Source organism: Cryptomeria japonica, chromosome 8 (assembly GCF_030272615.1).
Source record: "Cryptomeria japonica chromosome 8, Sugi_1.0, whole genome shotgun sequence".
Classification (NCBI taxonomy): Eukaryota; Viridiplantae; Streptophyta; class Pinopsida; order Cupressales; family Cupressaceae; genus Cryptomeria; species Cryptomeria japonica.
In genome coordinates this window covers 739,283,895-739,298,772 of record NC_081412.1, presented here as the reverse complement: position 1 = coordinate 739,298,772, position 14,878 = coordinate 739,283,895, and positions in this window count along the sequence as shown.

The window sequence follows — 14,878 nt, the reverse complement described above, 5'->3', positions numbered from 1 at the left end:
CACTTTGGTCATTAAGAAAAATGTAGTGTCACTCTAGTCTAAAGCCTATAATTAGAAAGTTAAGATAAAATGTCCTCATGCAGTAAAAGAAAAATAGAGGAAGGCAAAAATTGGATGACAATAGTGATAATGAATTGAGTACGGTGCAAGCGCTTCAAAGGGACATACTCTACACAATGAAAGAAATGAAGGTAGAGAAAGAAACTAGCAAACTATGTTCGTGATGTATTCATTCCAAATTTGAGGGGTACACAAAAAGGTGATTGTCTTACAAAGAGGTTTATGCCAGATTTGTTAGGTTATTTGTCATTTAGGAAAGGAGTGCCCACACAATTTGAAGACCGGAATTACACAAGTACACTTTGTGCAGGGAGAACAATCCACTCCATCGAAGTCATGTAATGCATCTCCAAGCAACTACTGAAATCAAAGAGGAGGTTGAAGCCAAATATAGTATGACCCCAAAAGATGCCCTATCATACAATATCAATAATGTAGTGAATGGGGACACTTTGCAAGAGACTACCAGAACAAGGAAGATAAAGTGCAATTATTGTGCATATGGTATGGACTTGGAGACCATGAAGACACTAGATGTCGTAAGCAAAAGGCTAGCATCAACCTAATTGATTTTGGTATGCAAAATGAAGTGTTGGCCATTACTTGTGCCCAAGCAAAGTAGGGTATATAATTAAACCAATGTATAGAAATAGAAAGGCTTCATGAAGCAAAAGTTGAAATGGAGAATGCTATGGCTAACAAATATTACCACTCAAATGCAAATGCATGTACAATAATAAATCAATTACAATCCAAGGAAAATATTACAAGGCAAGTACTTCAAACTACACCATACCAACTAAAATAGTGGATTTCTGAAATTTGAAATATTGTATCAGGGGAGAATGAGATGGTGCTTGCTACAACCTAGAATATGGTGAGAATGAAGATCCAATAATTGAACTTCCACTATCAAGTGACTAAGTGATTGATCGAATATTATTGAGGGTTAGCATGGCAAAGAAACTAATGGTGGTGAGTATGGAGATCCTTGGAAGGAATCACACCAATACAATTGTTGATGGTGGGTATAGCGTGAACGTACTTTTAGAAGACACTTGGAGAACTCTCGGCAAGCCAATCATTTGGCCCCCAACTTTTCAATTGGCATTGTAGATCAATAAGATATTAAATTACTTGGAGCTCTAATGGGACAAAAGGGACTTGAAGTTTAATAACAAACTTTTGATTTCAAAATTTGATTAGATGCAATATCAACAATTCAAAAACTTAAGCAACTACACATGCAAGAAAAAGAAAGTAGGAATAGAAAAGAACACAATTTACATGGAAACCCTTGCGAGAGAAAACCATGGCAAAATATTACTTTTGTATTAAGAATTTATTACAAATTTCATAGGCACCAACCCATAGGAGACACCAATCCCCTCTAGAAGATTTGTAAGCACCAACCCAATGGAGACACCAATCCCCACAAATGAACACCAACTCAACAAGTGGCACCAATCTCTTTGAGTGGGAGGATCCAACCTCTTGATCTTGCAAAGGAAAGGAACCAATCTTCAAAATTCAAAGTAAAAACAGTGTTGTTGGATTTGCCCTAGATCCCCTCTTGGTCTTCAACAAAATCTACCCTCTTGTACACAAATGTGCCTTGAACTTCTGATCTGAAATCTGCAATATGATATTAAAAATATGCTCATAAATCTATATTAACTTCACATGAATTTTCTTTATGATTTTCAATTATCTCCCCTCACAAATCTAGCACAAGTTCACTCCAATGTTGCTTCACAAAGTGGGATTAAATGAGTCTCATAAATCTACTCAAATATTTGACAAATAATTTATGCAATAACCCTTTCTTTTCACCCTTCATATAACTAGTAAATCTTCTCTAAATCGGAATAATATTGTGATTGTGTTGATGGATGAGATGTCTTTCAAACATCCTCTATTTATAATCAAGAAATGCCTCTTCAAGCCAACAATCATACCTCTTTAGCCAAGGTGGCCAACATGGTCAATTAATTCACTTCACTAAGGTTGGCCATCAACAAATTAATAGTTATTATTTTTATTATTAAAACTTTTCAAAACTTGGGCACTTGCAATAATGAGGTCAACCCAATTAGATGGGGCACACAAAATCTATTAAATTTAATTTTCTTAGTCAAAGAGTTCAACCCACTTGTTGTCCCATAATTATATTAATAAAACAGCGATATAATTGCCCTTAAACAAGGGCAAACTTCCACATAGGGTTTTCAATAATATTATGCCTTATGAGTTAATTCTTCTACTCTTAGGAAGCAATAATGTCTGCTCCAGAAACACCTTCATCTATGACTTCATTTCTGCACTTATTAATTACACAACTACCTGACATCTATGAGAAAATAGTCCAACAATCTCCCCCTTTGTCATTAATTGCACCCTATAAGAATAATCCCTTGAATGTAGCAGGTTGATAGAAATACTCTTTGTGACTATAATGCTCCCCCTTACTCAACTTCTCCCCCTTTGACATCAATGACAAATGGTGTCCAAAGCTAATTGAATAAGACAATGAGTAGCTCCCCCCTAAACATATGCTTCTCTTGATACTTAGCAAATGGATGATAGTGACATCACTCCCAATTTCTCCCTCGAGTACTCAAAAGTCTCTTTTGGAGGAGGCTTCGTGAAAATGTTTGCAATTTGGTCCATTGTAGCAACATACTCCAACTTTACTTGCTACTCAAGTACTTGCTCCTATTGGAATATTTGCATTGATGTCAAAGGGCTAGCAGTGGCAGTTTTTGGCAAAAAATGAATAAATAGATTTATGAGTAAATTAATGGTACAACTAATTGTTGCACCCAGATCATAGACTTTATTTTTCTCTAAATAAACATGATTTATATGACCTTTTGGGCTGACTTAAGGACATTTAAATATTTTTTAGTCCTCCCTAAAAAGAGACGATTCCCTCTCTAGGGTCTAACCTTGTAAAGAGAAGTAAAAATATTTTTTAATTTATTTTTACCCTCAACGAGAAGGCCGACCCCATAGAAAGGTGTGCCTACCCTAGTGCAAGGGATTTTAATTAATAAAAAATTAAATATATTCCTCCAAGTTGGTTGACCTATTTCAAAAGGCCACGACTTTTGGCATAAAAAGACACCTTGTGGGGCATAAAAGGAAGATTATTGTGGAATTTCAATTAATGAATTCATTGAATATCTATCCATTGAAGACAAGAAAAATAGCATATTACAAGAGCAGGAAAAAAATGGATTATAAGAGTGGATCTATGAAGAAAAATCAGACCTATATGGTAGCAGATTTATGAGATTAATTTAATCTCATTTAGAGGGTGAATTCATGCAAGTTGTTGTGAGACTATCTTGTGAAGAATAGAGAAGACTTAATGTAGGTTTATTATGAAGGAAGATATCAGATTTGCGAACACACCTTTGAAGATTAAATTTCAGATCTGAGTGAGGACTTTGAAGCAGATTTTCAAGGCAACTTTATGAGAAAGGAGTGGGCAAATTATTGAAGTCTTTCAAGGGATCTATGACATATCCAACAACATCATTATTACCCTACATTTCGAAGTTTGGGGCCTTCTACTTTGCTAAATTTGAGGTTGGAGCCTCTTACTCAAGTATACATTTTCTACAATCGACAAGTAGGAAGTTAACAAAATATAGGAAATTATATGTCAAAAGTCTTCTCTCAGCTATTTCAAACGCAATCGTGAGATTACTTTTGTGATTTGGGGTTGTTTGTAAAAGTTGACCTCCAAGACCCCCCTCAAAGAAGACTTTTAACCTACAAGATTAGGCTCACAGAAACTCAAAAGTATACACAATAGTAAGATCGTGTCACGTCGGGTTCACCAAAATGAACACATGAAAATGTATTAAATGGAATATGCATATAAACTTAGCCTATTCAAACAAGCACATGCAAACCTCAAAAACAATAAGTATGTTGATATGTTGATTTGTTGGATGTGGTTGCTCATTGATGCAACAACATGACAATGTGATAAGGGTGATTAAGTAATTAAATGAATAACATAAGGATGGCATATGAAGAGATGATACAAATGAGAGAAGAGGCCTAAATTTATAGATTTTTCATGAGAACAATCAATGCTCATATTCAATGTCAAATGGACGGTTAGGATTGAATAGGAGTGTGGGCCTACATTTTGAAGCTTAGCCTTGTGACAAGTGTCACAAGGAGAAATGAGGTGTAAGGGCTAAGTGTGCTCACACATGGGGAAACTCATGAAATAGACATGTATAAGAGATAGGTTGACTTATGAAAGTGACATGTGTAAAAGGTAAGAGGCTTGCGAAAGTGACATGTCTATGACATGTGTAAGAAGAAGGGTAGCTATGATGTGACTTTTCATGCTCACACATGTGTGATAAAGAGGTGGGTAGGGACACTTATTCCATATGGAAAGTTTAGATCTTGATCCATGTAAATGGATTCAAGGACTAGGATTGAGGGTGAGGTGGAATTAAATAATAAGGAAAATGGTAATGAGGGTTAATTAGCCCAAATCAATCAATTATGTATTAATTAATTGATTTAACTGGATGGTATGTGGGATAAGGTTTAGACTTAATTAAATAAACCTAAATTTATTTAATTAGTGGTGAAGGTTAAACTTAATTAATTAAATATGAATTTATTTAATTAAAGGTGAGGGATAAAGATAAATAATTGATGTAAGGTGGGCGGAATAGAATTCAAAAGTCTATGCTTGCAAACAAGGAATCTATTTAATGCCTACCAGATTACATTGGAAGGAGAATGATCCACTAGGGTCAGGATGGATTAAGCACAAAGTGGATTCAGTGGTCCTTCGTTGTGGAGGAATATGACTATGCAAATTGTAAATGAAGAATGCAAGAAGTAGGTCCAAATAGGTTGAAATGATAGTTTTTAGCATGCACAAGAAGAGTGAATTGGCGGATCAATTCTAGAAGAAGATCCAACAAACCAGACTATAACTAACCTATAGTTTGAATTTCAAGTACAAGTTGAGGGAGCAAGACGCCCAACTCGACCTATTCCTAGGACTGAGGCACTCTACTCAACCCTCTCTCAATAGTTTTAGATCTGATAAATGGAAAATTGTAGATATCCTCCTACTTGCTTTGTACCTATTTTTGTAGGTCTGTCACCTATTCCTGTACATAGAAAAGAGAGAAAATGTTTGGTAGAAAGGGGTTTGCCTAAGTCAAACCCCAATTTTAGGAATTAACCTTGAAATTGAATTGAACTTGAACTGAAAGTGTGTTGTTGGGTAGAAAAGGATAGAACTAAAAATTGAATGTTTATACCTTCATAATCTTTCTTGATGTCAAAATTCTCAAGAAGATTCTAAATGTTGACTTGAATGTAGGTGACTTTAGGACTAAAAGAGCATAGATGCCATCACAAATGCATAGATCTACAAATTACTCTTAATCTTCAATGCATTGATGTTTGATCTCTTCCCTTTGAGGACTTGAGATGTGAAATTGGTATCATATTGTCATCTTGCTTACACTCTACCCAAAATGAGGGAGGATACCTTGCTTATTTACCTCTACCAAGCATTTCAAAGTTTAAAACTTGAAGCAGGCTAACATGGGAAAATATTTCCCTCTCAACCAAGATGACCATTAAGTGGTTTGAGTTTGGACCCAAACACTAGGGAGCAAGGCACCTTGATTGGCCTGCTCTCAGAAGTGGGTCGCCCTAGGCACCCCGCTCTCTCCAATGTGGCCTCAAATTGGGACCTGAGGTCCAAAATGGGAAGGAGAAGCTATAATGAGATGCTAAATAGGTCTAGATCAATCATGACAGCCATGAAAGGCCAGGAATGCTAAAATAGGGTCTAGATAAGCAATAAATTGCATAGGGATGCATTTATGACATTGCATTTAGCCACCACTTTAGCGAGAATATGATTATGCATTCATATCACGATAAATTATATCTAATCATAAAAAAATTTCATCAATGTAAAAGAGATAATGATCACCAAGCCCCTAAGTGACTTAGGACCTCATTAATCTAAAACCAAGACAAAATGAGCAAAACATGAAGAGAGAGAGAGAGAGAGAGAGAGAGAGAGAGAGAGAGAGAGAGAGAGAGAGAGAGAGAGAGAGAGAGAGAGCATGACTAAACTATCCTAGTAAGGTTAAATTTACTATGAGTCATGTAAAGTGGTGCAAAGGAGAACTGAAATAGTCTAGCAAGTTGTGTTATGCTAGTCAATCTATCCCAAGGATAGCCAAGAGAAGCATTGTACGCTTAGAAAAATGCCAAAGGAACGATGTAAAGGATAACCAAGGAAAGCATTGTATCCAAGAAAATCTACCAAAATGGATGACTTTAAAGCAAAGGGCACATTTTGCTAAGTAACATGAAAAAAATGACTGCAAAAATTGATTGGTGGTGTGTGCATAAAGTGTAACAAAGAGCGAAGTTTATGCCCCCACATTAAAGAAATTGTGTATGCCTTATTGGGAGCAATATCTTTAAGGTAGCATACATGCATCCAAAAGACAAGCACGTTTCCAATATGATGGGCCTCCAAGCAAGGAGGAAATCAAGGGAAATATAGCACATGACAAAAAAGAGCACATAATGGATCCACTAACTCTGGTGTTAGTGTGTGCATATGATAACTCATGTATATTAAGTATAATTGCATTGATTTGACCTCATTCCCCGAAGGTAGTGGAATTACAAGCACAATGAAAGAAGAGCACAAAAGATAACAAGCAAATGTCTTTTGGGGTCAACATGGAGGAGACCAAAAAGAGATCTCAATGCCTTGCATCATCCCCAAATAGACAACACAATGACACATTTACGAACAATAGCACATGTACAACATAATGTTGATACAACATATAAAAGAATTGAGATACAAATAGAGGAATGCCACAATGGATCGTTCCTTCTATCGCCTTGCGCCAATGGAGCAACAAGGGTTATCCAATTAGAGCATAACATAACACAAAGACATATGAAGCAACACAACATGGGAAGCACATTATGGACAAGAAAATATACAAAAAAATGAATCCATGACACAAATGAAGCTAGTCAAGCAAATCATCTACCCCCAATCTTTCTTAGCATCATTTAGGGATGGTGGACAAGATGAAAGAGGAGAAACATCAAGCATGGTAGGTGGAGCTACTAAGAGTTCCAAACAAGGACCATGCTCTATGATGGATCACTTTGTTTGTCACTAGGAGATAGGGTTAATGCTTTGGAAAATCTTGAAGATAACTCATGATTGATTTAAATACCTCATACATATCATCATAATCATTAGAATCAACATTATTATTTGCATCAACATTGTTAGTGTCATTAACATTATAATCCATATCATCACCTAAATTAATCACAATTGGATCTTTAATGTGAAAAATAATAATTATCATTCTTAGACAATTTAATTTTCTTGAGTTTTTCTTCCTCCTTTGGATTGGTCATGGTTTGATCAAATGGGAGCAAAGAATTAGTAGGTGTTTTATGGAGGAAATGGTTTGTGAAGCAAGCTCACAGGCCTCAGCATGGTGTCTTTTTTGTTAGTCTTGAGCACTGCGGTTTCATTTGGTTCGGCTTGGAATTTGACAAGACTTGTGATCATTGGCTCCTTTTCTTCCTTTGTAGGAGAGACAAAAGGAACCTCACTAGGTTGAGAGATAGAGGATGTTGGACATTTGTATGATATAGGAGGTGAAACTGAAGCATAAATAGGAGGAATGAAAGGCGTGGGAAGGAGTCCAAGTCCAGAATGAGGAGGGGTGTCCTTAGGTTTTCTCAACTTGGAAATCATTTCATGTTTATATTTATGGTAAGATAAGAAGAAAATGTATTGATGAGGTTGTAATGGTTGAGGTGTTTGAGGCAAAAATAAGTCAAGGGAAAAGTTTCCACAACTTGCTAAAGGCTTATAGAGACTATGATTGATCATGATAATTTTTGCATTATGAGGGAACCTCAAACACTTATGGATAGGAGAAGCAATAGCTTTCATGGAAGTAAGCCAAGGATATCCTAGTCTTACTTGGAATTGGTCGGAGGCTGGGATAACGACAAAGGTGACATCTACACACTTCTTACCAACTTCAATGAGAAGGGTAATAGAACCATGATTAGGACAAGAAAAATCATCGCACTTGATTAACACCCACAACAGTTATGGTATTCAAATCAATGATGTCTTGGAAACGATGTTTCAACCTATAACACTTCTCAGTATTATGGCGAGGTTGATAGAGGTATTGGAAAAATCCTTTAGGATCATGAGAAGTTGGCAATGGTTTGGAAGGGCCATGTGGTTTGACGAGAGGAAGTTTCAAAATATTAGCATTAATCAACTGCAACATAATAAAGGAGCCACACCCAGTCCTGCATTTGTCACTTGCGTGTCAACATTGTTTGAGGAATTATTGATCTTAATGAATCCTTTGTTTGGTTTTTGAAACTTTTGGAAAGCTTGTTGAGTAGCAATCATTCTTATCAACTAGAGCCATTGAAGTGGATGACTCAAATTGGCTCACTTGAAGCTGATAATTATGAGGCATTGCACATAATTGGTTAAAAGAAGTAAACTCATATAATAATAACTTATCTCCAATGACTTTTCGCAAATTAGAAATGAAAATTCTTTGAACATCCATATCAAGCATTGTAGACACATAAATATTTTCATTATAATGTCCTCTTAATTAAACTGAATTTTACTTACATCATCAAGTGGATCCATTATTCAGTTTTCCATTATAATATTCATAATATTCGCTTCTCATTATTCCATTCTGCATCACATTATACATTCTTCATTATTCATCTTCATTATCTTATAGTGCTCATTCATTAATATTCATTATTCCATTATTATTCATTTAATTCATTAGTATATTATATTAATCCATTTTTCTAAATATCCTACACAACCACTACTCTCTTTATTTATCATCTCTCACCTCTATCAATTTCACTCATCTAATGCATGTGGCATAAATACTCTTCATTTCTACATCTCTTTTATCCTACATCTATCATGATGCTTGGATTTACCCTTAGGACAACTATTTAAATCCAACCCCCCTCTTATTTCAATCTGTCTAAAAATTTGGTTCACTTTTGCATTTTCACGTTCTTGTTTTCTCATGCTTTTGCTTTCTCTTGCTTTCATATCATTTGCACTCATCTCAAATCTTCATTCACCATAGGCTCTTGTGTGTGTGCTTCTAAGACCATCATTCTTGAAAGCAAAATCTTGGTTGATAGGAGTGCAATGGAGTAGGTTTTTGTAGCATGCATGAGTGTTTAGTTTAGATATTTTTCTTGTAGGTACTTCATTTTTGGATGTTGGAACAAGTTTGAATCTTTGATTCAAACACCCATTTCCTCCATCTTCATAAAACTAGGCAATTAACACCATGTGTAGGGACTTCGCTTCTCTTTCCTTCAACGCTCTACTTGATCATTTCCATCCATATCCTTTCACACCATTATAACCTTTCATAACTAGTGGATTGTTTTTCATAAACCACATGTGTTGCTCCAACATAATAAGCTAGTCGTATTCCTCACTGGGGCATCTCCTCAACCTTAGCAATGGATTGGGATATTTGGCATCTCTGGGTTGGAGGAACTATCTTTTATGTTTGTCTTTTCGCTTACAAATCACAATAATGTTTCACTTGCACCATCGATCTATCTCACTTCAACTTTTCTTCCCAATAAAGACATTCAATTCATGGATGGATTACACTTTAGACAAACGTGCAACTTTGGACTTCAACAAAATCATGACATGATGAGACTAAAATTGAGAAAACATAACAACACCCTATCAACATATCTAAATCAAAGCGATAACTAGACAAAAATCATTTTGGCTTGAAACATAATGTTTGCTTTTTCGGGATGTCTTTGACTAGAGAATTTATCTCCAAGATGTCTTTGACTAGAAAGGCAAGGATGGGGCATGTTCACTGAATGTTCCTTAGTTATATGATGACTCATCTTAGGACATGATTTTCTAAGATCATCGAGGACATATGTGTGTCATGTTAATTGGGGCATTTCTTGATTGTTTGATGTGTTTTTCTACATGCAATTGGTATGTCGATTTATTTGGGTCCGATCCATATCCAAATGAATTTTATCCTTTCTCCATAATAAGCTTAATGATGATTTAAGAACTTTAAAAAGCACAAAATTCTCATTATCCTTTTTCTCATCACCCATCTTCTTGCATCTTCTCATCACTTGCATCTCCTTTCACCGCCCCTCGCATCATCATTTTTTTTCTTTCATCAACTTCTCATCTTCAAACATTTCTTTCATCATTTTCTTCATCTTCCTCGTTTTAAAGAGATCAATTGATTGCTTTATCCAACTGATACATGTCTCTTAAATCTTTATCCAGTTGATTGCTTCTTGGATTTCAAGCACAATATAAGATATTTGAGCATGCAAATGTTTAAATCTACCAATAAAATCACACTAGTACATTTGGGATTGATTTTCGACAGTCTATCGTCATAATTTTGACTATTTTTCATCGGATTGCCGACAAACGAAGCCGTCAAAAACTCATCGTCAGTCATTCCGACAGTGCCATCTAACGTCTTAATTCTGACGACATCTTGAACTTTCTGACTGTAGCCATGACCACTCATCCGACAAGAGAATGTCGTCGGGCGTAACGCATCCTTGTCGAATGGACGTCGGAATTCCGACGCCTACCAGGAACTTGCACTGATGAGGATTACGACGAGCATCCGATAATAGAGTGTTGTTGGACATACAACATCCTCGTCAGACGTTTTGTCAATTGGTGTTGAAATTCCGATGCCTGCTAGGAACTATGCACCAAAATTCCGATGTTGTTTGTCTGATGGTTTGGTCGTTGGTGCAAAGTTGGGAGGATGTCGGTATTCCAACCGTGATTTTTTTTATTTTTTAAATAATACGCATGCCAATTATAATGGTGCTTGTTGGTTCCTTTTTAGCATGTCCTACTAGATGGACCCAAGTAGTTCAATCTCAAGTATACTAGGATGAATTTCAATGCCATTTGGAATCCCACATGAAGCCACATTGATATTTTATCCATTAATGATATTCATAATGCCAAGGGTGGTAGGTTTAGAGGGGTAATAAAAAAATGACAGGAATGCGGTTTGAAGGTAGGGGTTCGCAAAAGGGATCGATGATGGCATATACAACTCTAAAGTACCAATTAAGAAATGAGTGGAAAAGAAAGTAATGGTTGGGAGGTGTGGTAGGGGAAGGTTAAATACCTTGATGGGGATAGAGAGAGAAGTAGAATTGAGAAGGGAGTCATTTTGGGAAGGTTAATTTTGTCACTCTAATTTCTTACACAAACTCATGAGATTTATTATGCTTTCATACTTTGACCTTTAGGGGACTTAGACCAACACTTGGAAGATAAAGGGGAAGGATCTACATGAAAATTGATATCAAGGAAAGTTTCAAAGTCAATAAATGTGCATTTTAGTCCATGACATGAGTTACATGAAAAGGGGATATGACAAGTCTAACCTAACCAATTTATCTTTCCCTCGAGCAATTCAAAGCTTGGATATTCAAGAAAGTGTGGGCCTTCCCATGTTGCATCCTTAGTAAGAATATTATTCCATCTAATCAAGTACTTGGTTATGGTTTTTCTCTTGAACTTCCTTTTTTTGGTCTCTATGATTTTCTTAGAGACCAAGATGAGGAGGTATCTTCGAAGAAGGTTCAATATGTTTTCCTAGTGCCCTCTTCAATTAGAATATATAAAACACATTATGTATTTTAATTTCATCTAGTAATTACAACTCATACGCTACCTCAACTACCTACTTTTGGACCTTATATGGCCTCTAATCGAGTTTTTCATATTTGATTGCCTTTACGAATGACTGGTTGCAAGGATACAATGAAAAAAATACCAACTCTCCTATTTCAAATGTTTCATCCATATGATGGCAATAAACACACATATTTTTCTTGATTTTATGGTTGTCGGAGATTATTTTTGAGTGACTTCAAAATGTATTAGCCTTGTAGGATCAAGTCACTTGCTCCTTGGAACCTATTATCAAAATAAACAGGGTAAAAAAAAAATTTAATCTTCATACCCATATAATATCATGAAGGGGTTCAACTCAATATATCCTAATTATCCTAATATATCTGTTGTCGCCAAGCCTTTTAAATGAGAAGAGGTTGAAAATACTTCCTCTTATTCAGTATAAAATCTCACATAATGCAACCACAATATCCTAGGATCATCCCTAATGAAACCAGAAAGGGACGAGTAAAACATCCTTCACCAATTACTATTTCATGTATATCGGGATAGCTAACCTGATCTAGTAATGCCAGTATTAAAGGAGGTAATTGGAATAGCTATATCGAATGTCGATATTGAGAAGTGAAGTTGTCCTGACAAAGAAAGTATAAGCGTAAGTATCATTTGAGCTTATTGAAATAACCTGTGAAGTCAGAATAACATATTAGAGACATTCCAACCAGTGAGAAGTATCCTGATAACATGTAAACAAGACGATATCGGGGAAACTATCCCGACTATACACCTGCGGTTGGCAGATGGATATCAGTGGAATCTATGGTGATACAGAGAATGATACCCTTATCGGCGAAGCTGATAAAAATTGGAGTAATAAAATCATCAAAAGGCCGATAGAACATCCTATCCCGATAATGAATATATCTAATAACATCGGAATAAGACACTCTGAGAATGTATCCTCTTCTAAGTACCTATATCGATATAACTTATAAAGACGAGATAGCATCTTTTTGCTTCGCTGATGGTAAAGGTAATTTCGATAAAGCACTGCTTAAGAGGTATTCGGGATAACTTACATAAGCGAAATATCACATAAAAGTCACTCTGATCAATGAAGTTATCACGATGCTTTACAAATGAAACAACGTCGGGAAAGTTATCCTGATCTGACATTCACAAAACAAACAACCCGATAGCAAATGGGAGAAGGATAAAACCCTTATTGGGATAAATTGTAGTGTCGAGAAAATGAACTTTGGGTATGTCGACAGTTAAAACAATTCCATAAATAAATACAAAGTTTTAAAAATGTCACATAAATAGTCACTCTCCCTATCTCCACCTCTTCGGGGTGACATAGTTCTACTATTAGGACCTGCTAGAGGTGGAACATGAATTAAAAACATTAAAAGGTGCATTATGAATTAATTATGTAATGGCATTAGAATTCAAAACATAATGAATTAATTATGTAACCATATAAGTGAAATAAATTTCTATCAAGAAATCAATATTAAATAGATAATATACTAATCGCATACCTCATACATTTAATTAATGTCATTGATCTTCTTCTTCATCCAACTCATCATCATGACTATCATGATCATCATCACCATCATCATCATCATCATCATCACCATCATCATCATCATCATCACCACCACCACCACCACCACCACCACCACCATCACCATCACCATCAGCATCATCATCATCATCATCATCATCATCATCATCATCATCATCATCATCATCATCATCTTCATCATCATCATCATCTTCTTCTTCTTCTTCTTCTTCATCATCGAGTAATTGTTGATCATGATCATCATCTACATCATCTTCTACTTCTTCGGTATCTTCTTCTTCCATCACATTATACTTTATCGGCCTTCCTCTTGGATCATGTCTAACAACAAATGACCAACTTGGTTTATGTGGAACCTCTGAGTAAAATACCTGCTCACATTGGCTTGGAAGAACATAGGTCCCATCCCCAACTGGTTCAAATGACCTTGTATTAACCATTGTAAAACCATTATGATGTTCAATAACAGTTCTATCAGGATCATTTTTATTCAGTCGTAGCCTGTACCATTTGACGATGAACAAAACTAATTTGAAGGAATTAAAGTCACACTCAAGTATATCATCCAAAATGCCATAGTATCAATTTTGAGACTCTTGAGGATGTATGTCATTTCTCGATGAAATATTTGTCACCTCAAAGACTGCAGTTATCCTAGAATCACAAATTTTCTTTGTGTCATCCAACTTTTTGATGCTAAATTTATGACCATTGTAGCACATAGCGTTGTGGTGTTTGACTTGCAATATGTCAAACATATAAAAATTATTGCATCATGAGTTGATAAACATATGGGTGATTAATAAATTTATACATACCTCTTTATCTCTTAAACCATATGCTAAATCAATTTCTCTTTGCCTAACATTGGAATCTCCATTACGATGAGCTTCTTTAACCAATGAAGCCACACCTTCCCATGTTAATGTGTGATCGGAATGTTGACAATGTTTAATCCATATTGTCATCCAATCAAGATTGTTTGCAATATACAAATGTAGTGCATCCCACTCTCGACCAACTGTACAAAAAATAAATAGACGTCTTACAACCGATTTATTTTGAAGATTAATAATTAATTAACTACAATAACATCTTATAATTACCTCTCACTTTCCTCAATCTACCTTTCCCCGTCAAGTACTCCCCTTTGAATTTGTTAATGGGGTTGGGATCCCAAATGCGATCCATGTGGATCTTTGTTGCAAACTTAGGAAGATATTCAAAAATGTACACCATAGTATGGTATACCATATTTCCCTCCACCATAGAACCCTCAGGATGTGCTCTTTGTCGAACCAAAGCCTTCAAAATTTCAAGTGCCTCTCAACCATCCACATTGACCTAGTGTGTACAGGTCCACACAATTCAATCTCCTTAACTTGGTGTATGAGGGAGTGTTCTTGTGC